At 43.9% G+C, this 26,714-nt stretch overlaps 1 protein-coding gene and 1 long non-coding RNA gene across 3 annotated transcripts in view; one reads left to right on the plus strand and one right to left on the minus strand.

Annotated features, from left to right (window-relative positions):
* Window positions 1-26,714, minus strand: part of SPOCK1 (SPARC (osteonectin), cwcv and kazal like domains proteoglycan 1) — a 519,342-nt gene that overhangs the window by 234,416 nt on the left and 258,212 nt on the right. The window lies entirely within an intron of this gene.
* Window positions 931-11,277, plus strand: LOC109500677. Its single transcript, XR_002158380.3, has 2 exons — window positions 931-1,033; window positions 4,522-11,277. It is a non-coding gene; the product is annotated as an uncharacterized LOC109500677 (long non-coding RNA).

Genomic DNA, 26,714 nt, shown 5'->3' on the forward strand with positions numbered 1-26,714 from the left:
TTGCAGAGTGGTAAGCAAGCAGGGTTCTGGCAAGGGAAGTCTCAAAGGTCCTTTCATTAAATATTAACTCTTACTTGTGAGAGGTAGAGCTGATTGGGGGCAGCAGGGACTGGAAAATGTGAGAGGATCCCCAAACTTGACAGGGCCAGCCCCAGGGAGAGTCATGTAGCTCCAGAGCTGGGCCGGGCCTAATGAGCCAGGAATTGGCATTTCTGCAAATATGTTCCTTTCTAAAAGGAGAACTCATTATTCTAGAAATTGCATTTCTGAATTCATGAAGGTAAAATTACACCAATTAAGAATCATGCCTTTTCTTCTCCAAATGAATAGAAGCTCAAAATACTGCCAAACAAAATCCTGGGTCAAACTCCATGAAAAAATATACCTTATTACCAGAAACACACACAGATGTGAAAAAACAATAACTGGTAACATGCCTTTACTTAATATTCTATGCCTGATCACGATCAAGTATCATTTATCCATTCACTCTTTCATACATTAGTTCGTTCGTTCCATTCATTCATTCATTCCTTCATTCATTCCTTCATTCATTCAACAAATGTCTGTCAAACAGAGGGCCCTGTGGTAAGGGTTAAGGAAGCCAAGGTCCCAGCCCTGGATGAACTCCCAGTCCAGTTTACTGATGATACCTTCACATGTCAGTATGTTTTGGGGAGAAAAAGGAAGAGGGGTAAAAAGAGCAGCAAAGGACAAGATCAGACGACCTCAAAGCCACGACCTATATATCCCACACCAACAACTCCTCATTCTCCAAAAGCACTATTATGTTACGTTCTGCAGAAAAAGAAAATGCCCTGCCCATCTTTTATCTATGGGCACAAAAGTGACTCTTGCACTCGAGCTGCCCTGCCTGGTGGGCGTGTCCCTGGATACATCATAAGTCACTCTCTGTGACATATGTCTGCACATTTATTGAATGGATCATCATTTTCTGGGGACTACCATGTGCCAGGCACTACACTCTGCATGGATGAGCATCCCTTAATCCTCAAGGAACCCTATGAAGCTGGTACGATTTTTGCAGTCAAATGCTCTATCCCACTTAGGGGTATGATTTTTAATCCTATTTCACAGATGAGCAAACTAAGCCACAAAGGATAAACTGGTGTCCAAGGTCACAGAGGGCTGACACCTAAATCCAGGCTCCTCCACATGGTGATCCCCAGTGCCTCCTTGCTGTAATTGCTGGCCTTACGTCACAGTCTCCACTCTAAACTGTGAGGACACTGAAGGCCAGGACTGAGTCAGGTTCATCGCCACCTCCCCGGCACCTTGCAGAGGGACCACCACACAGCAGGCACTTAGCGAATGGTCACAAAGTGGATAATAAGGATGCAAGTAACAGAACAAGCCAGTAGGTGAACGTTGCCCGACTCCATGCTGAATCCTCAGCTGGGTCACACAGTAGAAAACAGCAACATCCAAATGAAATTCAAGCGAAAAAGTCTCCCAAGTTTGCTTATTATGAAGATGTTTGCTTTATTATCCATGCTTTTAAAGCATTTTTGCAACTGTTCTCTTTTTAAAAGATGTTTCTTTTGAGAGAAAGAGTGCATGTGCAAGGGCACATGTGTGCGAGTGGTGGCGAGGGGGTGGGGGGCGGGGAGGGAGAGAGAATCCCAAGCAGGCTCTGGGCTGTCAGCGCAGATCCCGACCCAAGGCTTGATCTCACAAATCATGAGATCAGGTCTTGAGCCAAAATCAAGAGTAGGATGCTTAACTGACTGAGCCACCCAGGCACCCCACAAGTGTTCTCTTTTAAAATGACTCACTTAAATTAATACCCGGCTGGAGTAAAACAATAGTCATAGCAACGTGGCCGGCAAAAACACATCTGCCCAGATGGGTATGCCTCACTTTAAGAAAAACCGGGATAGCAATCCCATACATCTATGTAGAAATATATGCAGGGAAAGGCACTCGAATTATAAAAAGGATTCACCATACATTCCCTCCAAATAGCCTGTTGCCTTGGAAATTTCTGTTTTAAATGTCTGATTTCAACACTTTCCAAAAAAGAAATCTTTTTAACTTCTATCCATCATGAGGAAAAATGACCCGTCGGTTTCAGTTACTAAGAAGCATGCGTGGTTTCATGTTATAAGCGTCTAGGCCAATATGTGAAATTTATAGGTACATCTGGCTGCGACTACATTCCAGAAGATGTAACCCCACTAACCCCACTAACTGAGGACCATTACACACGACACACTTAGGTCTCATTTCAGGGAATCTACCTCAACAGAGCAAACAAAAAATTCAAAGCCTTTCCACTTTCAGTCAATGGCTCAGATAAGAATAGATCCCCATTTTAGGAACTTATCTTTATTATTATAGCCACGAGGGTCAGACCAGCAGAACCATTCATTATGATATTTTCTCAGACTATAATTAAATTCATCTTATTGACATGAATATTCATACTCCTGCATAATTGTTGGTATAAAAGTAAGCATGAATGTCAGTCTTCTCTCCCAAGGAAATTAGCATCTGAAACATTTCTATGGAGGAACAAAGCTACCTAAAATGATGAATGAATGCTTTCCTTTCTGGGAATACAGGAACTAACGGGCAATTATTCCTCCTGAGCCATCTCAAGGAAAGCGGCATTCACCCCTGCCCAAGGCTTCAGGCACGGGGTCTGTCTCTGTCTGCTGGGCGAGCCTTGGACTGCAGGCTGAGAGGGTCTTCCTGGTCTCTGGCATCTGAAAGGCCACACCATTGTCTTGCTTCTGTTACTATTCCAATCAGACGGGACACCATGAAGCCTGAAGTTTGCTTGTTTTATTTAACACAAGAGGGACTGTTGGCCTTTTACCCTGCCATATGTACAGGCTACTGGGAAGATGGGAGGAGAGGCTGCAGACTATCGAGTTATTTGAAAACATGCAAGGAAATCCGGGCATTCTGAGAAGATTTGTTGAAATGCCTCTGTTTGGTTCCTGCCCCTGCTTTAAGGGTATATGTGGAAAACCGCTGATCGGTAAGGCCACCACCACAGCCGCACAAAATACTGCCAGGAGGCTCTGTGACCAAACAGGTCAGTGTCAGTACCACAGCTTAAGTGGGAACAGAGCTACTGCTAGGAGCTGGTAAGACCACTTAGTATGTGCACTGGCTTTCTGTTTATGCACTGATCGGCAGGGAGAATAGTCCACAGGTTTAAATAAGTCCCTCTATTAAAGCAGTGCCTCCATTGGGTGACCACAGACTCTTAAGAATGAAGACTTGATACAACTGGGGGAAGGACTCCCTTCACCCACCTTTCGCCGGCTTAGCCAAACATTTCTTTGGCAACGGGGAAAAGAAGGGTGGAATTTTAGAAGGGGATACGCAGAAACTGTTACTAAGTACATGCTCTGCTCCAGGACTCCTGTTGGCTTAGGGCCAGAATGTGCATTCTCAGAAGGGGCAACATTTCTCTTCCAAGGGGTAAAGTGATTTTTGAGGGATAAAAAACGTCTTACTATACATACAGGACATAGATACATGGTATATTTGTGGTATTGAAATTCCAGGGAGGGAGGAAATTAGCAGACAAGAGTCTAGAAAGTCTCCTCAGGAGAGTGAAAATGGAAAAACTGTGGAGAAACACTGGTATAGACTAAGGAATAGGCAAAAATTCTTAGCTTCATGGCGCTAATATTCTACTTGTAGAAGACAGATGACAAATAATATGTATAACATATGCTTTATTAAATGTAAGTGTTACAGAGAAAAATGAAGCAGGGACAGGAAGTCAAGTCTGGCCAGGAAGGGACAGAGGAGAGAAACCGGAGAAAATGACCATTTCCATTAATTAATTTCTCAATTTTCCTCCCAATCATGGCTGCTAATAAGATCTGTGACTTCAATATGAGAAAAAAAAAGAAATTTTGATGACAAATTAAAAAAGCAGCCCCATAACCAAGGGTAGCCCATTACAGAGTACATAATGTGCTATAATACAGAAATTAAAAAAGTAAAAAGTGTGATGATCAAACAAGAGATTTCTATATTGTACGGGTGAAGGAAGCGGCTGTTCCTAAACATTGAAAAACAGCACGAAATTCTTAATGACATCATTTTTTTTTTTTGGGGGGACAGAGAGAGACAGAGCATGAACGGGGGAGGGGCAGAGAGAGAGGGAGACACAGAATCGGAAACAGGCTGCAGGCTCCGAGCCATCATCAGCCCAGAGCCCGACGCGGGGCTCGAACTCCCGGACCGCGAGATCGTGACCTGGCTGAAGTCGGACGCTTAACCGACTGCGCCACCCAGGCGCCCCAATGACATCATTGTTAAATACCACCTTTGATGACATATTTTCAGCAATTCACACATGTCCTTTCATTTTCTTTTTCCTCCCAACTGAACACCCAGTTGACTGTTTTAATTCCAATGTCCATCCATTTGAGACTAATGATTGGCCATTTAAGGCATGCTTAATGATTCCTGATGTTATCTCCACATTTCTGACACCTAAACTTCAACACCATTATTCTCATTTTATCACAGGTGTTTATGAAATAATGAGCAAGAAAAAATGCACTACAAGTTCAAAGAACGGCTCTAACATTCAAGTTGTACCAGCAAAGGTGATGATCCAAAAACATGAACTCTAAGAGTTCATGGCAGGCCCCCTCCCCACCAGAGCTCAGAACGCCTGTGTACCAGGGAACATCTGAAGAGTGATGTAAGACTAGTCAACATAAGTACATCCATGGACATCATTTCATAATGTACTATATCACTTTGTTTATGCAAAAGTTGAATCTCAAGAAGTCTGAACTACCTTCGGGTAATACACCCACTGAATAGTAAAGCTTCCAGAGTCACTTCATGAAGTTTACTCCAGAAGGAATTTCCCCCGCTAACTAATAATGCCACAAAGTTTCCAACTTCCTATAACACTCCAACATCTTTCCAGATGCTAAACAAAGTTATTCTCCAAGGGAGCAACTGATGATTTGAAAGGAAGAACAGTACAGCTCAGCAATGTTTGTAGGCTAAGTTCAGCCTCCCAGTAGCTTTGCCACATCTTTTCTATGGGGAAATTAACAAGAAAAGCTCTCGGCTTAATATATTATTGGAACTTGGCTACAAGCTAATTGGGGAAGAGAAATCATAGGGAAATGCAGCCAGCTGCTGGATGTCTCCAACACAAATCTGGAAAATGGTGAGACACTTAGTGGACAGAGGATTGCTTAACATATAGGCAGGGTATAAGAGTACATGTGATTTACTATGTATTTAGCTACATTTTTCCCTCAGAGTAAGTGACACGCTTTCAAAGCACACAATGCAAAATTGTGGCCCATGAGGAGGAACTAGCCAAATAGAAATCCTTAAAGAATTTTAGCTGGGAAAAGAAGCTGGTGTAAAAATCAAAAGGCCAGTTCATACCTGAGTCCCAAGGCACCCATCTACCTACAGACTTGAGAGCCAGCAAGAAACTTGAAAAGACATCACCGATCACCCTAAAAGCAGCAAGCTGAGGTTCAGAAATTATCTCTGCTAAGCCTGATAAAAGAGTTATCTCACACATATGCCTTCATGTGAGTCTTCTAAATCTCAGCCCAGGTTTCTCCCCCACTCGCCCTTCAATACAATCAAATCATTACTGCTGCCTATTTATGTGGACTAGATGAAAGTCCACAGAGAAACGTACAGGAAGCCCACGAGACCCCTGTCCCCTCCCACAGTGCCGCCACAACCTGGGAAGACAATTAACCAGCTCACCCCTGCAGTTTTTAATGGCCCCAATCATAGGAGACCAGGAGAGCAGACCCAGCCCGATTTAACAGGCACTTTCTCACACGTGGTGCATTTCAAGTGTAAAACAGTTCACTTCATTTTCTTGGTTCCTGTTTGTGTTTCTAAAAGTATTCTTGGGGAGATTAAGGACCATTCTCCACTAAGAGCATGAAAGCTCTTCATGCTCAAACCCTTTGCAGGGCTCCATGCCGCAACATCTCAACTGAGCCGGCCCAAGGGCTAGAAGCAGCAAACACAGGTGTTGCTGAAAGCGCCCCTCCCCCTCTCACCAGCACCACCAAGGGCTGGTATGCAAACAGAGCGGGAGGATGTGCAGACACATGCTTCTTCAGACAAAGGGTGGACGTGTGCTCAGGTTCCATCTTGACCAAGTTACTTGCTATAAGCCTCACTGTGACTCCCTATGAAATGAGGATAGGAAAAGTACCCGACAGAGGTGATGATGAGAATGAGATCATGCGCACAAGGCTGGGCAGTGCGACGGCACACAGAACCTGCTCAACAATCGTTAGCTGTCAGCATCCGTATCACAATCAGGTACTAAGAGATACTGAAGAACTCCCAGGCCTTACTCAGCCCCCATCCAGGGGCTCCCTATGCTTACATCCCTGCACAGAACTCTCTCTGAAAGGTTCAGACACATGTGCCCAGGCCCAAACACAAACCTGATCGTCCACTCGCTTGCATACGAAGGCATGGAGCATACAAGCACACGGCATATCTGTGGGCTGAAGCAGGGGTTCCCAGCTTGACTGTGCACTGGCGTCACCTGGAAGGCTCCTGAAAATGCAGGTTTCTGGGCCCCATCCTCAGTGATGCTGCCTTGGTACGTCTGAGTTGGGACTCAAGAATTTGCATGTCTGATGCACCAATCCAAGGACCACATGTGGAGAACAAGGATGCCAAAGGAATGAGAAATAAGAGACAAGAATGGAAATAGGGGTAAATGAAAACAAAAGCCACCTGTGAAAAGCTCAGACCCAAAGGGAGTCTAGAGCCCTTGATGGAACCAGGGGCTGGCCCTCTAGTGAGTAGCAAGAATGACTGCAGGCAGGGGTCCTCCCACTGTGGAGGCAGCCATGCAGCACTGACCCAAGGCCACAGCCCAAAAGGGCCATCCAGAGGGGTGGGCATCTGACAATGAGACCACTGGTGGGATGTACACCATCCCGCTCAGTCACTGTAAATGCAATGCTGCAGCCGAAAGCCTGCTCACGGGGAGACTGATGGGCATATTTCATGGTAATTCTTCTGGAGTAGGGAAGCTTTTATTCTCCTCGTGTCAAGAAGAAAATGATGGCAGACATTTCCGGTAGAAATGCCACCGCATTCTTTATAATGTCATTCAGCTGCTGCAGAATTAAACTACTGACCAAATGAATCTGTTTACCGAACAAACTGTGGCTTGATCTTCTTGCCCTGAGGGCTGAAATGTCATGCTGCCCAGGCATCCACATTTATTCTAAGGGATGTCAGACCATGAAGCACCGTATACACAGGCGGGGGCTTTAATGCTATGGGAGGAAGCCACGCCAAGGGTTGTCACCTACTCCAGCATGCTCGCCCTTTCTAGGGCTCCCCATTTCCCTCAGGGTTATGTCTGTTCAAAGCCTCTAGCACGGTGCATGACTCCTTATTTCCATAGCTTCACAGGTCCTCGGCTTGCATTCCCTGAGCACAGGCACCTGCACCCAAGGGCTCAGGACTCCTTTATCTCTGGGCCTTTGCTCGAGCCGTTCCCTCTGCCTGGAACACTGTCTTCTCCTGCCTCCTCCATATGCTTAACTCCTATCCATCTTTCTACTATCAGGTTAAAGATCACCACGGTGTGCCCAAACAGTATCTGCTATGGATTGAATTGTGTCCCCATCCTGAAAAAAAAAAAAAAAAAGAAAAAAGAAAAAAAACACCTCCTACGTTGAAGCCCTAACTGCCAATATGGGAGCATGTGGAGGTGGGGCCTTGGGAGATAATGAGGATTATTAGATGAGGCCACAAGGGTGGAGCCCCCTAGTGGGATCAGTGCCCTTATAAGAAGGGGAAGAGCCAAGTCTCTGCCATGTGAAGCCAGCAAGAAGGAGGCCACCTGCAGGCCAGGAGACCTCTCACCAGAAATCCAATCTGCAGTCATCCTGGTCTCAGACATCCAGCCTCCAGAACTGTGAAATCGAAGTGTCTGTTGTCTATGGTATTTTGTTACAGCAGCCTGAACTGACTAATGTAGTGCTCCTCTAGCTCCCATTCACAGCATTCATGGTTTTGAGAAGAGTATGTATCCAGATCATAAGGTCTGTGAGGCCAAGAGACATTTACTGACCAGAGTATCTGGAGAACATAGTAAAGCTGTGAAATAGGTGTAGTTAAGTGCTGAGCAAACATTTACAAATGAGTGCATAAATGAACGAACGAACGAACGAACGAACGAACGAACGAACGAACCAAGAAGCAAGTGAACGAATAGTGAGCAACTGCCTGCCTCTTTCAGGGCCTCCCTTGATCCATCTGCAAAATGAGGCATTCTGGCGGAGGACTTTTCACAAAATTTGCAATCGGGGACACAGCAGGGACTCCAGAACAGCCGCAAAGCATGAAGCTCAGAGCGTGTGGGGAGTCAGAAGAACCTGCTCCAGGCCACTTCTGGGCTCTGGGAGCTACTCAGCTTTGAAGGCAGTGCTGGACTCTGAAAGCAGAGCCCTCAAAGCGGGGACCCCGCCAACCTGGGCTTCCAAGGGAGAGTTTCAAAATCCCTTGTAGAAACAAGGGCTAGGCTAACCTTAGAAATTCTGCTCTAATCAGTTACATGTACTAGATTCCAGGTGAAATTTCATTTGACAGAAAAAGAGATTTTACTGCTTGCCAAAAAGATGAAATGCGCTCTGAAACTCATGGTTATTTTCTAACGCTTCAGTCCCACTCAGTCCCAGTGGCCTTGTCTCTGCAGAAGAACTTTCCAAGGAGAGCAAATTGAATTGTTTGCTGTATTATGATTTACACCAGCTCATTTCGTAGGGTCTTGAAATCCTAGTGACCCTCTGGTTCTGGTATGATCAGAATAAAATAAGAGTCTTTGGACCTTAGTCCTCTATGGCCCAACTCGGTGTCTGCTGTTGAGATGCACAGAGGAGCCCAAGGGCCTTCCATTTTGGTTTAAGGAACGAGTCAACCAGTAGGCCAGTGTCTGTACAGTCAGGGAACATAGGCCATGACCCGAACCCAGTGGCTCTCTTTGAAGAAAAGACCCATGTCTGCAGAACAGAGCCTCGGATTTTGCCAACAGACCCGAGGGCAAGTTACCACAGGGCTCCTATGAGCAAAGCAACAGCCAACACTACCATTGTGTCTAGGTTACAGACCACGAGAGCAGATTTGTGACATCAGAGCATGCGTCTCAGACCCTGCCATCCTCTAGGTCTTTGCTGTCCTCCTCCCTGAGGACTTCCGTGGGGAACAGGGGCTGCTGGGAGGCGGATACACCTATGAACAGAAACCACAAGACTCCGCCATCTGGATATTTCCCCACCCACCCCTGACACAGGACTGGTGCGAATCCCACACCTTGAACAGAACTGATGAAACCGAACGGCAATGATGAGCAAAGCCAGTCTGGTTCCATTTTCTCACTCCTCCCCCTTCGGTTCTCAGCAGAGAGAAATGGGACCTGCTTTCAGACCGCTGCCAGTTGACCCGAGAAACCCTGAATGACTCAAACAAGCACAGGGCCTCACAAATGGTACATGGCAGGTCAAAGTGCAGAGAAGGCTCTGGCCAACATCCATGACCCAGTTGGCTGCAGCAGCACACTCTCTGTAAACATGGCTCCCGAGCCCTCCCGTGAGACCTCTGACCTTACATGCCTCTTGGCACCTCTTGGCAAGACCCCATCCAGTAAGTGAGAGAAACACTAGTCATCTTGAGAATAGCACTTGCATGCTATTTAAGTCGAACTGCGGTACAAAAGTGCAAAGATTTTTAAAAAACATCACCTCCAGGAACATTTTAAATATGTTGTGCCGAGGGGCAGAAAGTTTATACAAATATTATATTTTCAGTTTAATTACTACATAGTAGCTCTTGCCCAGGTTATGGATTTACCTCAGAGCCATGTCAGAATTTAGGAACACTCTGCATATACCTCTGCAATCACTCATAGGTCTCCGTATACCAACTCACTGAGACTTAGCCTGGGTGATGGCATCAATCTCTCCAACAAGATGGGCTCATACACTGCGAATAAACCCAAAGGGAGCCATTCGGGCAGCACTACACCAGACTTTCTTCATTCGGATTGGGGGGGACTCCTGATGAGGCTGGAGCTGCTCCTGGAGACGCACCTCATCCTCCCTAGACACAAAGGGAATCCTCGACTGACCTAGTCTAAGAAATAGCAGGAAACTCAAAGAACAAAAAAGAATAATGCATGTATTTTGACCTCTCCTCCTAAAGTTAAGAGCAGTAAGCTACAGGAAGAACAAAGAAAGAAAAGAACAGATATCGATCTTTGGGAGAGTATGACTCAGGACACCTAAATGCCTGTGAAAGAAACTCACCATGAACCAGCCAAGCGAAGGAACGCATCTTACTAGCTCATATCAGCCAACAGCTCAATGGGTGCCCAGTCTTGAGGATGACCAGGAGCAGGGACTGGTCTATCACTAGGTCATGAAAACGCAACCGTCTGGTAGCTCCCAGGCCCCCGATGTCGCCAGAGTGAAGGAACAGAGTGCACGGGAAGATGACACTCTCATCTGAATCACAAGGTGACTAGAGGAAACAGGCACATCTCCTAGAAAGGCAGGTGGCTATTGTTTGGGCAGAAAAAATAAGTGATCTAGCACAGAGAGCTCAGATAAAGACACCGCAGGCTGAGAGCAACCTTGTCACTGCTACAGGGTGGCAGGCAATGAAGACCGCCTCTGGACCCTGAAGGAAAGGCAGTCTGCCACTACCCAGTGTTCTGCTCCTGCAAAAGGACAGAAGCGCATGCAATGGTCAGGACTGATCAAAGACAGGACCAGATCCTCCGGACCCTGAGCTCTCCCCTTCTTTCTTTATATGCAATTATCTATTGGCATCCCTCCAGTTACTGTCTAAGAGCAGCTAAGAGCTGCTGAAGGCACGTAGGAAGCAAGTTTGGTGACGTCCCATGAGCAGCAAACTTCTGAAATATTGTGCAAGAGCCTTGTCTCAAACCAACAGTGTCTCAGAAGAAAGGCCCACTTCAAGGGGTTCTCCTTGGAAAGAAAAGGGTTGCCCCACAAAATGCAAAATGGACCATAGGATAAAACACCAAGAGTTTAAAACACACACACACACACACACACACACACACACACACACACACACACACCAAACCTTTGCAGTCTTCATCATCTACTAAAAAGCAAACATATGGGTCATGTTTATTTTATTCTTTGGGCTTATTTAGAAATTCCAACTACAGTGAATCGTCAGTACTCTTGCAAGAAAAAAATAAAAGATGCTTCATTTGTGAAATTATTTTTAGTAGTATCATTACCTGATTAGATCAGAACAAAGCTCATAAATGAATTTCTAGTAATCTATCAACTTTGAGACAGGAATTTTAGCTGGTGTACCCCACAATCCTTTTCTGTGTATTTTTCTGAACATTTCATAGTAGGGCCTGTTTAATCATTTTTAATATCAAAATATATTAAATCTGATTCTACCACATCATGTACCTTTTTACACTGAAATTTTTATTGAGAGCATTGTAGATTCACACGTAGTAAGAAATATTCCAGACAGATCCCTTTATCCAATCTCACCAAATGGTAACATCATCTATGCTAACTGCAATGCGAAAGTACAGTACAATATCACAACCAGATCTTCATATAGACACAATCCATTCATCTTATTTGGCTTTTACCAACTGTACTTGCACTGTATGTGTGAACACGTGTGTGTAGGGGTTTAGTTCTGTATGATTTCATCACGTGTCGGTTCGTGTTCTACCAAATACAAAGCCAAAATACAAAACAGTTACGTTACCACAAGGACCCCTGGTATCTCCCATTTATAATCACACCCTCCTCCCTCCTAACCATCCTTAGCCCTCTAACATCACTAACCACTGACAACAACTAATCTTTCACTCAACTTCTAAATTTGTGGCATTTTTAAAATGTTATCTAATTGGAACTGTATACAGCATGTAACCTCTTAGTGCTGGCTTTTTCACTCAGCAAAGCCCTGGAGATTTTATCTCCATCACTTCACGTATCAATAGTGCAGGGCTATTTCATTCCATGATACACATGTACCACAGTTTAGCCAAATGCACCCCCGGAATTCTGGCCTGATTCCAATTTTTAACTATCATAGACAGAGGTGCTATGGACATTTGTCTGTACACCTTAAACTTGCACAATGTTAGATACCAATTATATCTCAATAAACCCGGGAGGGAGGGACTTAAGTGGCTCAGTCAAACATCTGACTCTTGATTTCAGTTCAGGTCATGATGTCACAGTTTGTGAGTTCAAGCCCTGTATCAGGCTCTGTGCTGACAGTGCAGAGCCTGTTTGGGATTCTCTGTCTCCCTCTCTCTCTTCCCCTCCATGCTTGCTCTCTCTCTCTCTCTCTCTCTCTCAAAAATAAAATAAACATTAAAAATAATTTTTTAAATAAAAAAAATTTTTAAAAAAATTAAAATATTTAAAAAAAAATTAAAAAAAATTTTTTTAAATAAAAATTTTAAAAAAGGAGAAAAGTAAAGAAAAAAGAATACAAGAAAAGTTTGGCAGCACTCATCTGGCCATTTAGCAACTGGTATGGTTCGGGGCGCCTGGTGGCTCAGTTGGTAAAGCGTCCAACTCCGGCTCAGGTCATGATCTCGCAGTTCATGAGTTCGAGCCCCACGTCATGCTCTATGCTAGCAGCTCAGAGCCTGGGGCCTGCTTTGGATTCTGTCTCTCTTTCTCTCTCTCTCTGCCCCTCCCCCCACTCACGCACGTATGCACTCTCTCTCTAAAATAAATAAAAACATTAAAAAAATTTTTTTAAAGAAACTGGTATTTTTTCCTGTATGTGAGCTGTATGGTATATTTTGTGTTCAAAAAGTCAATGGTTATAAAATTTATTTAACTTTGATTATGTCCTCTGCATTTCAGTCTTAGTCATTCACATAAAACAATCTCCTATGTTTAAAAGAAATTTGTGTACAAGCTTTGGTATGAAGGTAAGTTTTCATTTTTCTGGGATAAATGCCCAAGAGTGCCTTTGCTGGGTTGCATGGCACTTGCAGGCCAGAGCAACTCTAGCATTTTACATTTCCACGAGTTACTATGAGCGACTCGGTTTCCCACATCCTCACCAGCTATTTTTCATTTCAGCCACTCTTACGGCTGTGTGGTAATATCTCATCGCCACTTTAATTTGCATTTCCGTGATGAGTAACGACACTGAACTCATTTCATGGGGGTATTTTCCATCATATGCAGACTCTTTCCTTGGTGAAATAACCCTCCATGGCTTTTGTCCATTCTATGATTGGTTTGTTTTCTTACTCTTGAATTGTGCGAGACAATTTGGTATTCTAGATACTCGTCCTGTGTTCGAACTGTCACTTGTTAGTATTTCCAGTCTGGAACTTCTTTTTGCACCTTCTTAACAGGGTTCTTGACAGACCGCACGATTTTAACATTTTGAAGTCCAATTTACCCATTTCTCTTTTAGGGATCATACATTTGTTGTCAAGTCCCAGAATTCTTTGTCTAACCCTAGATCATGAAGATTTGGGGTTTTTTTTTCCTAAAAGTTTTACAGTTTTACACTGAAGTCTGTGATCCTTTTAAGGGAGCTTTTATATAAGGTACAAGGTTTCAGGTGAGGTCTCTTTGTTTGCCTATGGACGTCCAACTGCTTCTGCATCGTTTTTAGCCAAGGTCAGTTTTCTTCCCTGGATATGCTTTTGCACCTTTGACAAAAATCACTTGCGCTTACTTCCCTGGTTCTGTTTCCAGGCTCTCTATTCTGTTCCATTGATCCATGTGTCTGTTCCCCTGCCAATATCACACTGTCTTCATTACTATAGCTATATAGTAAGCCTTAATATAAGGTAGACTTCCTCCTGCTATTTTATCTTTGTCAAGATCATTTTAGCTATTTGAGGGCCTGTGCCTTTCCACATAAATTTCAGAATAACCTTATTTGTGCCTATAAAAGCCTTGCTGGAACTTTGATAGCAATTTCTTTCAAACTGTGTGTCAATTTGGGACATCTTTACTATATGTTAAGTCTTCCAATGAATGAACAAGATCTATCTTTCTATTAATTTAAGTCTTATTTCGAAGTAGTATTCCATCGTATATATAAACCACATCTTCTTTATCCATTCATCAGTTGATGGACATTTAGGCAATGAGAAAGAATGCAATCTGGCCATTTGCAGCAACGTGGATGGAATTGGAGGGTATTACACTAAGTGAAATAAATCAGGCAGAGGAAGACAGATTCATGTTTTCACTCATATGTGGATCTTGAGAAGCTTAACAGAAGACCATGAGGATGGGGAAGGGGGAAAAAGTTACAGAGAGGGAGGGAGGCAAACCATAAGAGACTCCCAAGGACGGAGAAAAAACTGAGGGTTGATGGGGGGTGAGGGAGGGGGGAAGTGGGCAATGGGCATGGAGGAGGGCACTTGTTGGGATAAGCACTGGGTGTTGTATGGAAACTAATTTGACAATAAATTATATTTTAAAAATAAATGAGGGGCACCTGGGTGGCTCAGTCGGTTAAGCGGCCGACTTCAGCTCAGGTCATGATCTCACGGTCCGGGAGTTCAAGCCCCGCGTCGGGCTCTGTGCTGACAGCTCGGAGCCTGAAGCCTGCTTCGGATTCTGTGTCTCCCTCTCTCTCTGACCCTCCCCCGTTCATGCTCTGTCTCTCTCTGTCTCAAAAATAAATAAACGTTAAAAAAAAAAATTAAAAAAAAATAAATGAAATTAAAACAAAATAAAATAAAATAAAATAAAATAAAATAAAATAAAATAAAATAAAATAAAATAAAATTTGATAATCCAAACAAAAAAAATAATTTAGGTCTTATTTGATTTCTTTCATCAAAGTTCTGTAATATTTAAAATATAGATCCTATAGATGATTTAAGTTTTACCTAAGTCATTTTCTTTGGAGTGATCATGAATGGTGTTTTTAATTTCAGTTTTCACTTATGCATTGCTAGTATACAGAAGTATGATTGATTTGATGTTTCTGTATTCATCTTGTATAACTTTGACCTTGCAGAGCTTCCTTACTTTTCCCAGAAGGCATGTTTTTTCTTTTGTTAAGTTCTAGGGGTTTTCTACATAGGCAACCACGTCATCTACAAGTGAAGTGTGGCATTCCTTACCAATGCCTTTATTTCTTTTTCTCATCTTATTGCAGTAACTAGAACTTCCAGTTCTTTGTTGACTAAGAGGGGTGTGAGCAGATTTCTTTGCCTCATTCCTCTAAACAAGCATCCCCCCCCCCATTCCAGGGCAACTGGTGTCTGTTGGCTGAGGAGAATTGGATCCATGAAGAGATGTCCCCGAAGGTTCGACAGGCCTCCCCAAGCTGCCCAGGTGTCTCAGGGGAGGAGAGGGGAAGGAAGAGGAGTCTCGGGCTCACAGAGACAAAGAAGCTTCCCAGACTGGATCACCTGTTGTGTGGGGGCCTCTTTTGCTGGTGTCTCCCTGCCCCAGACACCCTGGTATCTCTCATGGAGAACAGTAATCTCAGACCAACAGGAAATAGAAATGCTTGCCGTGACCACCGTTCTCAGTGGAGCCAAGTTGCTGGGTTCACTACTGTTATTTTCAGGACTCCTATTTTATCAAGACAGGGATGAGGCTGGGCTGCTTTCCGATGCTAAGTTCTAAGTCAGGAAACCCCATTCTGTTAGGTCTGTGGTGGGGGAGAGGGGGTGGTGGCAGAGAAGATGCCCTGCTGCTGTGCTAGCCTTCCAGTCCTGGCACCCCAAATCCAATCACCTTTCTCTAACCACCTTCCAGAGTTATCCTTTGGTTACCTCTTGTGCTATTTCCAGGGCTTACTGTCATACTTTGCCAGGAGGTGCAGGGAAAAGCAACTTTAGACCATCTTGTCCACGTGAGAAGTTGTACCAAATACCTTTCTGTTTAAAAGTGAGAGGGGGGTCACCTGGGTGGCGCAGTCGGTTAAGCGTCCGACTTCAGTCAGGTCACGATCTCGCGGTCTGTGAGTTCGAGCCCCGCGTCAGGCTCTGGGCTGATGGCTCAGAGCCTGGAGCCTGTTTCCGATTCTGTGTCTCCCTCTCTCTCTGCCCCTCCCCCGTTCATGCTCTGTCTCTCTCTGTCCCAAAAATAAATAAACGTTGAAAAAAAAATTTTTTAAAGTGAGAGGGAATGAAATCTTTCCTTCAGCAGAATTCCAAGTAATTTATGTAGATCCTGCTTCCTCCGGGGAGGGGGGAGAGGGGTAGAGCTCGATTCCTGGCTTTCCCTCCTGAAGGCAGGCTAGATGCAGTGACTTGCTTCCAAAAAAAAAAAAAAAGTAGGGAAAAGGTAAAGTAGTAGCTTTACAGAGGACAGAACCACTGGTAGAAACCAAGCAATGAAAAGTGTGGAATTTTGCTAACAGTCCGTTGCCAATACCAGTGTGAGTTTTGACAAATGTACTATATAGTAACATGAGATGGTATGAATGGGTCAAACTGAGCGATAGATACATGAGAAGCCTCTCTAGGTGCATCTGGGCAACTTTTCTATAAATCTAAAAGTGTTCCCAAGCAAAAGTTCATTTTTAAAAAGTTAAATGAAAAATAATCCTATTCCCAAATACCAAACATATTTCCAACAAAAATCTCTGATCGCACAGTTGAGGTATCTTTTACTTTAGGGCAGACAGGGCAATGACATTAAAGGGCTTTAGGGCCAATACTGCTGACCTCGAAGTGTTCCACTAAGCACCTATCATCCCATCGCAGAGACAGCATGGCTACTGAAGTGAAGAAAGAGTGAGCTATTTGCGTCTGCCTTCAAGGAGGCAGTGATCTGGAGATCAGATATATGGCGCTGAATCACTGACTAAAGGGGGGCTGAGGCCCACGGAAAGATCCAGGGTCACTCAGTCTTCCCTGTATGAGTTTCTCGGTGTCAAGGGAGATATGCTATGGAACGCTATAAGGAATCCTGAAATATCCAGACAAGGGTGCCGTGGCCAAGCAATGTGCCCCGCTGGATGACACGTTATCAACCTGCAGCGGGACTGCGTCACTCACAAAATCACAGCAGATACCTGGGTGTTTGTGTCCAGATTACCGTCATCATAACTGCCATGTGATCAGTTGTCATTACCTGCAAATGAACCACAGGCAGACCTTCAATAAAGTAACTGCACCTGAAACCCGAAAGCCTTATTTAAGCCATGGCTTTCAACCTGAGCCTTGATAACAGCAGTGATGGCAACTGCTACGAGGAACGTTCCAGAAGAAGTAAGTGTGGCTACATGTGACAGGAATATGGGCAGAAAGATGCCTAGGTTGGAAGGCATGTGTACACGCAAGATGTTTGTGGGTGTGCGTGCATGTGTGTGCAAGGCTGCTAGATACACGTCTATGGGAAGATACCGGTGCGTGTAAAAATTTATGACAGGTGTACGGGTGCCAAAGAATGGCAGGCAGGTGAAAATTTCTGTGTGCTTCTACCTAAGAGTAGTGTGGATGTGTTGCTCGAAGTGTAGAGGTGTCTGGGTGTGAGTGTGCAAGGGGGGACGTGCAAGCAGCACAGGAAGCAACCACAGGTGGCTCTGTGTATGATCATCAGGACTGTAAAGGTCTGTGTGGACTACATACCTGAATACATTAGCCTATGTTTAAGGTTTCTCCTTTGACTGAGGCCCTGGATAAATAAAGCTCTAATGACACTCCACAAGGTCAGTACCAGCCTCAGCCCCACAAAGAGGGGGCCCTTGTTCTGGCCTAGATGGGGTGGAGCTTCTGTGGGGCTTAGGAGACACTCCTATCCAGAGCTCAGGCTTCCCCTTTCTACCCCATGTGCTTGGTCCCTAAAACCAGTTTCCTGTTCAAATGGCCCTGAACCAACTTGCAGGCCTGTCGTCTGGGCCTTTCCTCCAGATCTGTCCTTTCAAGGTGGCCGGAGCTGCCAGTGAGGGCCCCCTCTGCTCAAGGAGAGACTCTAGGCCAGTGGTTGGCAGTGAGGAGGGGGTCTGAAGATCAGCCTTCAGACAAGAAGGTGGGTGTCTGCGGGTGGGCATGCAAGGCCCTTGTGGAGCAAGATGAAGGGAAGCGGGAAGACAAGGCATGCTCCCACCACTCAGCCACATCCCAGGTCACGACGACAGTTCACGTGTCAAGGTAGGGGGATCAAACACATGTTATTGTTAATGGCATGTTCATGTGATTATCCTACAACTTAATTATTTAGGGGATGTGAGCCTCCCCTTACACTCTTGCCGCAGGCCCCAGCTGTGCACACACGTGTGTGTGTGTGTGTGTGTGTGTGTGTGTGTGTGTGTGTGCGCGCAGCCTGCTGGAGCATCCGGGAGCCCCGCCCACCCCAGGTTCCAGGCCCTGGGCCACTCATCAGGGGAGATCAGCACTGGAGGTAAGGCCATTTCTGACCTGGCTGGGGGCAGGCAGGCTTTCCTCAGACTTAGCTCACAGAGGGGTCTATCTTGCACTCCCCAGAAAGTGATCCATTTAGCATATCAATCCTAATCCAACACACACGCACCCACACTGACCAGGGACGTGTCTACTAACCACAGAAATACGTCAGTCCGGAAACCCCTAGACCTGGGCAAGACACCCGACTATAATGAAGAGCTACTTTGAGCAAACAACACATGGTCACTGGTAAACCCACAGCATCCTCATAGCCCCAAACTGAAGCCACTCAGATCTAATTACTCGGGGTGACAACCAATGCAAGGACAAGAGGCACATTATCGAAAACCACTTTAGCGCTGCTCCAGCTCACAGCCACGCTGCCCTCGATAATGACTTTACCCAATTAGCTTGCAAGCAGTCTGCCTTTTGTAAATCAGCGATGCCAGGGAAATGAATTCTGCACCCGGAAGGGAAGGGCAAGCGACTGGCAACTGCATGGAAATCATTAATTGGCTTGAGCCTTTTAGGTTAAGTGAATTATCATTATTTCCTCTGTTTGGTGGCCCTGTGCGGAGATGAGGTCAAGCGGGCAGCCCACCATGATTTTCAGCATCTTCCTGGCATTCTCATTCCAGGAAATGTAACGAAGGCTTTGTGTGCCTGTCTGGGAGGCTGCCCTGAGGCCGCCGGGTCCCTGCCGCGCCCCCCCCCCCCCCAGCATCCACTTTTGGTTAGTCTCCGGAAGGTACATCATGCACCGGGGGCATGTGAAGAAAGCACGCACATCTGTGAACGGCTCACACTCAGAAATGAAGTCTAATGAGTTTGCTTAAGACCTCTTGCCTGGACTGAGAAGGACATTTCACCAGCGTGTTTAATCGTCCCAAGTTCACAGAAAGCGAGGCTCAGCAAATATGTGCTTTCGTGAACAAGACACAGGGAAACAAATGATTTGCCCTTGTTTCTGGAGAGCAAATGGAGAAAGCAAAGAGTACTTCCCAGGAGCCATGGGTGACAAGTAGACTATGGAGCTGGCATAGCCACTACATAGACCCTGCAGAAGGGGAGAGTAGTCTGTCGTTCTCAAGGCAGTGCTTCTCACTTGGAGTCCCTGTGTGTCACCATCACCTGCAGGCCTTATTAAAACAGAGTTGGGCCTCATCCCTGGAGTTTCTGCTTCAGGAGATCTGGCAGGGGCTTGAGACTCGGCATTCTAACAAGTTCTAAGTTCTAAGATGCAGAGGTGGCTGGTCTGGGGACCATACCTAGAGGCGACTGCTTAAGGAAACCATTCCCTTAACTTCTAACTGCGTGTAACGACTCAAAGTTGTTTAAAAAGTAATCAAGCATGTGGTTGAGATTATGGACACCGGGGTCAAGCACATCCACGTTCAAAGTGTGATTCTATCCCTGACTGGCTGTGTGATCCGGGGCAAGTCAAGTTCACCTCTTCAAGTCAGTTTTCCCTTCTGTAAGTTAAAAGCAACTCCTCCCAGGGCCATATGGAGGACCAACATGAACGAACAAATGTAGATCCAACCTACTTACATATCCAGCTACTTCATCTAGTTAATAGTGATTTTTCTTGTTAGTTCTTATTAGTACTAATAAAATGTTAATAAATTATTTTCCAAACTTTACCTCCCCAAAGAGACAGACCTTATCTTTTTTTTAAATATAATTTATTGTCAAATTGGTTTCCATACAACACCCAGTGCTCATCCTAACAAGTGCCCTCCTCCATGCCCATCACCCACTTTCCCCCTCCCCCACCCCCCATCAACCCTCAGTTTGTTCTCCATCCTTAAGAGTCTCTTATGGTTTGCCTCCCTCCCTCTCTGTAAACTTTTTTCCCCCTTCCCCTCCCCCATGGTGTTCTGTTAAGTTTCTCAAGATCCACACAAGAGTGAAAACATATGATATGTCTTTCTCTGCCTGACTTATTTCACTTAGCATAATACCCTCCAGTTCCATCCACGTTGGTGCAAATGGTCAGATTGCATACTTTCTCGTTGCCAAGTAGTATTCCATCCTATATATAAACCACATCTACTTTATCCATTCGTCAGGTATCTTAACAGTTTAAATTTTCATTCACATACATGAACACACTCCTAAACAGTGCTTGAAACTAAATGTTCCTTTAAGACTAGACATGCTTCCTAAAATCATGTTCACAACATGAAATTATTTTAAAAACCCTCCTTCACATACAGTCTTTTAAATAAAGTGAGCGCAAAAACTAACAATTATGCATAAAAGAAAACTCAAGGCCAATTTCATTCATGAATATAATGCAAACAGTGGCACAAAGAATCAAGAAGCACAATAAAAGAATGTTACATCATGGCCAAGTGGAATTTATACTTGTAATGCACAGACCTCTCAATAGTAGTAAATCCATTAAACTAGTTTATCATAATAAAGAGCTCAAGAGTAAAATCATGTAACCACCTAGACAGTGGAAAAGTACTGGATAAAATTCAACAATCATTCTTAATAACAACAACAAAAATCATTCAAACAAAAATAAATGTATACTTCTTTGACGTGATAAAATGTATTTATCTCAATCCCAAAGCTAGGATCATACTTAAAGATACAACACTAGAATTCAAGCCGACAAGAACCAGGACTAAGAAGTGTGTTCCCTATCACCATGGTTATTTTACATCCTATGAGAGGGAGCCAGGGAAGGCCTAAAGAAACATACAAATTGGAAAGAGGTCACCTAAAAGTAGGACTATTTAATTTTTTTTTTCAACGTTTATTTATTTTTGGGACAGAGAGAGACAGAGCATGAACGGCGGAAGGGCAGAGAGAGAGGGAGACACAGAATCGGAAACAGGCTCCAGGCTCTGAGCCATCAGCCCAGAGCCCGACGCGGGGCTCGAACTCACAGACCGCGAGATCGTGACCCTGGCTGAAGTCGGACGCTTAACCGACTGCGCCACCCAGGCGCCCCAAAGTAGGACTATTTAAAGACAAGTTGATCAGGGCACCTGGCTGGCTCAGTCAGAAGAGTGCGCAACTCTTGATCTTGGGGTTATGAGTTTGAGCCCCATGCTGAGTGTAGAGATTACTTAAATAAATAAACTTAATAAAAATAAAGACAAGTTGATCATATTCTAGGAAAGCCAAAACAACAATCAACTGAAAGACATTGTCAAGCAAAAGACAACTCAGAAAGTTTAGCAAGATACAAAATTAACATGTAGACACTTACAGGTTCCTTATATACAAACCTCCACCAGCTAGGAGATATACTTAAAAAATTACATTATATGTAATATAAAATACCTTAATAATGGGGCACCTGGGTGGCTCAGTCGGTTAAGCGCCCGACTTCAGCTCAGGTCATGATTCATGGTCTGTGAGTTTGAGCCCCGCGTCAGGCTCTGTGCTGACAGCTCAGAGCCTGGAGGCTCCTTCGGATTCTGTGTCTCCCTCTCTCTCTACCCCTCCCCCCCTCATGCTCTGTCTCTGTCTCAAAAATAAATAAACATTAAAAAATTGTTTTTAAAAAATAAAATACCTTAATCAAATAAAATACCACAATAATTAAAATACCAAGGAATTAACTAATTAATACATTTGCAAACCTTTAAGAAGAAAACTTTAAAACCCTTCTAACAGACATGAAAAAAGACCTGCACAGTTAGAAAGAGATACAATGTTCCTAGACAGGAAAACAGATTCACAAAGATGTCTACTTTTTCTTAAGGTCATTTATAAATGCAATGCTCTCTTAATGGAAATATCATTTTTAGTTTGGGAATTATACAAGTTGATAATTAAGTATATTTAGAAAAAGATAAAAGACTATGAAGAAAAGACCAAAACAACTTTAAAAAAGAAAAGGAATGAAAAATAGCAGTCCTGTCAGAGACGTGAACATGTGACAAAGCTTTAATATTGACATCATGTAACAAAAACACAAAAATACCAAAACAAAACAAAATTAAGATCATGTGTTATGGGCACTGGATATGACTATGAACACAGACAAATGGATCAGAATACAAAGTCCAAAAATCAAAGCAAACTCAGTACACGGTAAAAGTGAGCATCTCTACTGTGTAGGGAAAATATATATTCACCTAGTGATGTAAACTTAACTGAATAGCATCTCAAAAAAAAAAAAAAAAAAGAGATCACTTCTCTGTCTTAAAATACACACCAAAATAAATTCCTAGTATGTAAAACCATGGTGGGAGGAAAAAAAAAAAATAGGACAAAGTATTTATTAACCTGGAAGCAGAGAAGGCCTTTTGAGTCATGCCTAAAAATCGACAGATTTTTTAATCAAAGAAGCCACAAAAACCAACACCAAGAAATACAAACACATAAAAATCAAACTTTAACCTAGCAATATATCATAAACAAAGTCTAAAGTTAAATGCCACCCCCTGGGAATGTCTTATCTGCTTTCAAATTACAGGCAAAGTGCTAATATCTCTAATATATAAACAGCTTCTAGAAATTAACAAGTACAAGACATAGGACTTAACTAAAAAAAAATGGGCAAAGGACTGGAATAGACCTATCTTTGGCAAGGCTGTTTGGACAAAGTTGTTCCCAACTACTTACCACTACGGAGGGGCAAGGCATAATCTGACAGCAGTCATCCAAACTATAAACGCATATATCTTCTGATCCATTAAGTCGTCTTCTGGCAAGTGACCATCTGAAGAACGTGCACATGATGTGTGAAATGATACATGTACAAAATACTGGAAAACTCAAGTGCCCATCAACAGGAATGGATTGAATCAATTATTTGTACACTGAAATACCACACAGCTTTAGAAGAAGAAGAAGAGAGAATAATGATCTCTACATAGATACGTGAAGACTTCCAAGATATACTGATACCTGCAAAAAGCAGGGTACAGAACATTGCCTATAATAGGCTGTTATGTTTTAACAAAAGAAAACACAGAATACACATACACACGCTAAGTAACAAATGCTTAAAGACATTTCGGAAGGATACACAAGAGACCAATAACAGCGGTTATTGGGTAAGAAAATTGGGCACATGGAGACTTTTTACTGTATTCCTTGCTATTTATTTTCATTTCTGAAAAACATCTGAACGTATCGTCCTACTTAAAAACTAGATTGAAAAAACAAAGTAAATAACAAGAAATGTGACTGTTCTGCAGATATGCCCTGGGAGGTGCCTCACCCCACTTCCAGCTGAGCCCCTTAAGCTCCCCAGGGTCCTTGCCTGAGGACTTCTTTTTTCCGTAACAGCCAGCATCTGGGGAAAGCCTGTGAATACCACATCATCAGGAGCTCTTTTAAATCTCTCAAAGTTATAGTGAAACCCACCCAAAAGTCGAAAGCAGGCTAGGGTTGTATATTTTAAATTCATCACTAGCGCCTCTATTTTCTTGTGTGTTCGGCCTCATTTTTCTAGTACCAAAGACATCATTAAGAAGGTGATTGTACAAAAATCAATAGAGAAAAGGTTAGTATCTAAACACAGACTGCCACATTTGTAGGTGGGGACCGACCAGAACAAACTGGCTTGAAGCCTCTGAGATACTGGAAAACCCTCCATCTCCCTGGGTTACCAAAGGCCCTAAACGAACCTGCCTAAGAAATGGTTCTGACCAAATCCACGATTACATCTCAACAGGAATTCTGCAGGTAAACGCCATAACTTAATGGAGTGACGGTGCTGCTGATTCAATTTTCTGCTTGCATCCGTATCTGCTGAATCCCTTATTATGAATGAACAGGGCTGGCCTCAGGTATAAGACCTCTGGTCCTAATCACTGCAGCCACCAGAACTAATGACTGTAATGACTCGAAACTGATCAGCTAGAGGGCCGGCCTCCCCCGAGGCACCACTCTGTGGGCCTGCATTAACGGCACAGGCAAGGAGAGCCAGCATCCAAGGCAAGGAACAAGGATTAAAGGATTATCTCCCGAGATAAAAGCAATGAGGATGAAACCGTTTCTAATAAGGTGGGAACAGCACTCTTTCCAAACAGTGGCAGCAACCTTTTCAGTAAATATTCCAGAGAAGGGTGTTGCAGCTTATGTTATTATTGATGAAAGATAGAACTCTAATAAAAATTCAGTGAGTATAAAAAATGTCAGAGATGGTTTCATTTCATGTGTAATAAAGTAAGACACATAAAAATAACATGTTGGCTATAAAGAGACTATATAGCGTTCGATACAGGTACGCCAAAGCGCAAAGTGAGGCACTTAAAGAGACTGCTGGTGGCACAGAGATTCACAGAAAAATGAATGGGCCCAAAACTCAATGGGCACGAAATTCAGATTTCGCCTGGGATGCAGAGAGACAGCGCTAGCAAATACGTGTCCATCAGGTGACTGCGACCTGTAGCTTCCACTGTGCAACTTACAACACAAAGGACAATTGATTTCTAACACCTAAAAAATGGGCTAGCCTGTCTTAAGTTTAAAATCACAAGAACTCGGGGTACCTGGGTGGTTCAGTCGCTTAAGGGTCAGACTTCGACTAAGGGCATGATCTCACGGTTCCTGAGTTCAAGCCCCGTGTCAAGCTCTGTGCTGACATCTCAGAACCCGGAGAGGTTCACTTCAGATTCTGTGTCCCTCCACCCTCCCTGCCCCTCCCCTGCTTGTGCACTGTCTCTCTCAAAAATAAACATTAAAAAAAATTTTAATAACATAAATTTAAAAAATAAACTAAAATCACAAGAACACAGGGACGCCTGGGTGGCTCAGTTGGTAGAGCATCCAACTTCAGCTCAGGTCATGATCTCATGGTTCGTGAGTTTGAGCCCCACATTAGGCTCGCTGCTGTCAGCCTGCCAGCACAGAGCCCACTTCGGATCCTCTGCCCCCCCCCCCAGCCCCTCCCCTGCTTGCACTTTCTCAAAAATGAATTAATCAATTAATTAAAATACAATAAAAATCGCACAAACATCAAGTCCCTGGGTCTCAATTGAGGCGCGTCCTGCCAGAAGACAGAGTCCCACATGACGGTGGTCATCAGGGTTTTGTTGGGTCTGGACAGAGAGCTTGCGCACCTGAAGAAAGCAATCAGGACTACTGGGCCCGCATTTATGAGGGCGGATGAGACCTCTGGCACCTGGGCAGGCCTGGCCTCACCAGATGCTCTGCCACGCCAGCACCTGTCACCTTGGCCCGGGGCCCTCCCGCATCGGAACTCAAGTCAAACCCCAAAGGAGCAAAGAAGTCAGGTTTTTTTCCAAAAAGGCATTTGACAAATTATTTTTTAAACACTGATTTTACAACCGCACCCAGGATAAAGTTTATCTGTATCTAATAAGAGAAAACAGCTCCCAAAAATGGACACAAATGAGTAATTCAAAATTATCCCTTAAGAATTTAAAGAAAAAGATAATCACTCTTTCTCCCCCACTCCTGCAAAAGTTCAGGAAGCATTAATGAACGTGACCACCTTTCCCACTCAAACTCGAAAAGAAACACTACGGGCATTAAGCAGCCAGGTGAGCGCTAAGATAATTAATTGTAAACACATCATGTTTCATTAGGATTCTCCTTGATGCCAGTATGAAAAAAATCAATGATCTTTTCTACTTAATAGCCAATCTGAAAAGCAATTTTAGAAAAATAATTGGTTTCAGAAATGAAAAAAACACATGGACATAAGTATATCTTGCCATTATTTTCTAGAGCTTCACAAGGCCATTCCCAGGACTCATGTAACATTTATAAGAAACAATTATACTCCAAATGATTATTGTACCAATTGTTGGTTCTAATCAATAGTTAAGGACATAAGCAGAGGAGGAAATTAATTACACATTCAATACCGCTCCTTAAAACTAAAAGCAAAATTGAGGGCAATAGACGCATCAAGCAGTGGCCAAAGTGAACGATAACAAATTGTGGCTGCAGGCACAAGACGGTTACAGAATCAGAATCGCGGGGAGACACGAACCACCTGAGGGGAGTGGGGTCTCATGGCCCAATCACAAATTCTCTGAAGCATGAATTCTCTCACAGCTGCCTTGGTTAAAATATGTCTTCTAAGGAGCTTTAACGACCTGAGATAGACTTCAAGTATGGAATCTATGACAAGAAAAAAAAAAAAAAAAGACTCTGAGTCAGAGTAATGCGGAAGGGCAGTGTGAAGGATGAAGAAGCATGAATCAGGTCAAAGAAGAAACCATGGATGGAAGGGGGCCCACAGCAGGCAGTGGCTGAGCACGACCGAGGCTAAGAACGAAGCACTGCTACGAGGCTAGGTGGCAGAGTGCAAAGGGTAGGGCAGGGCACTTTGAGGGGAAGGCAGATGTGAGAGTGGGTGCCTGGCCCAAGACCT

This window comes from Felis catus, chromosome A1 (assembly GCF_018350175.1).
Source record: "Felis catus isolate Fca126 chromosome A1, F.catus_Fca126_mat1.0, whole genome shotgun sequence".
NCBI classification, from domain to species: domain Eukaryota; kingdom Metazoa; phylum Chordata; class Mammalia; order Carnivora; family Felidae; genus Felis; species Felis catus.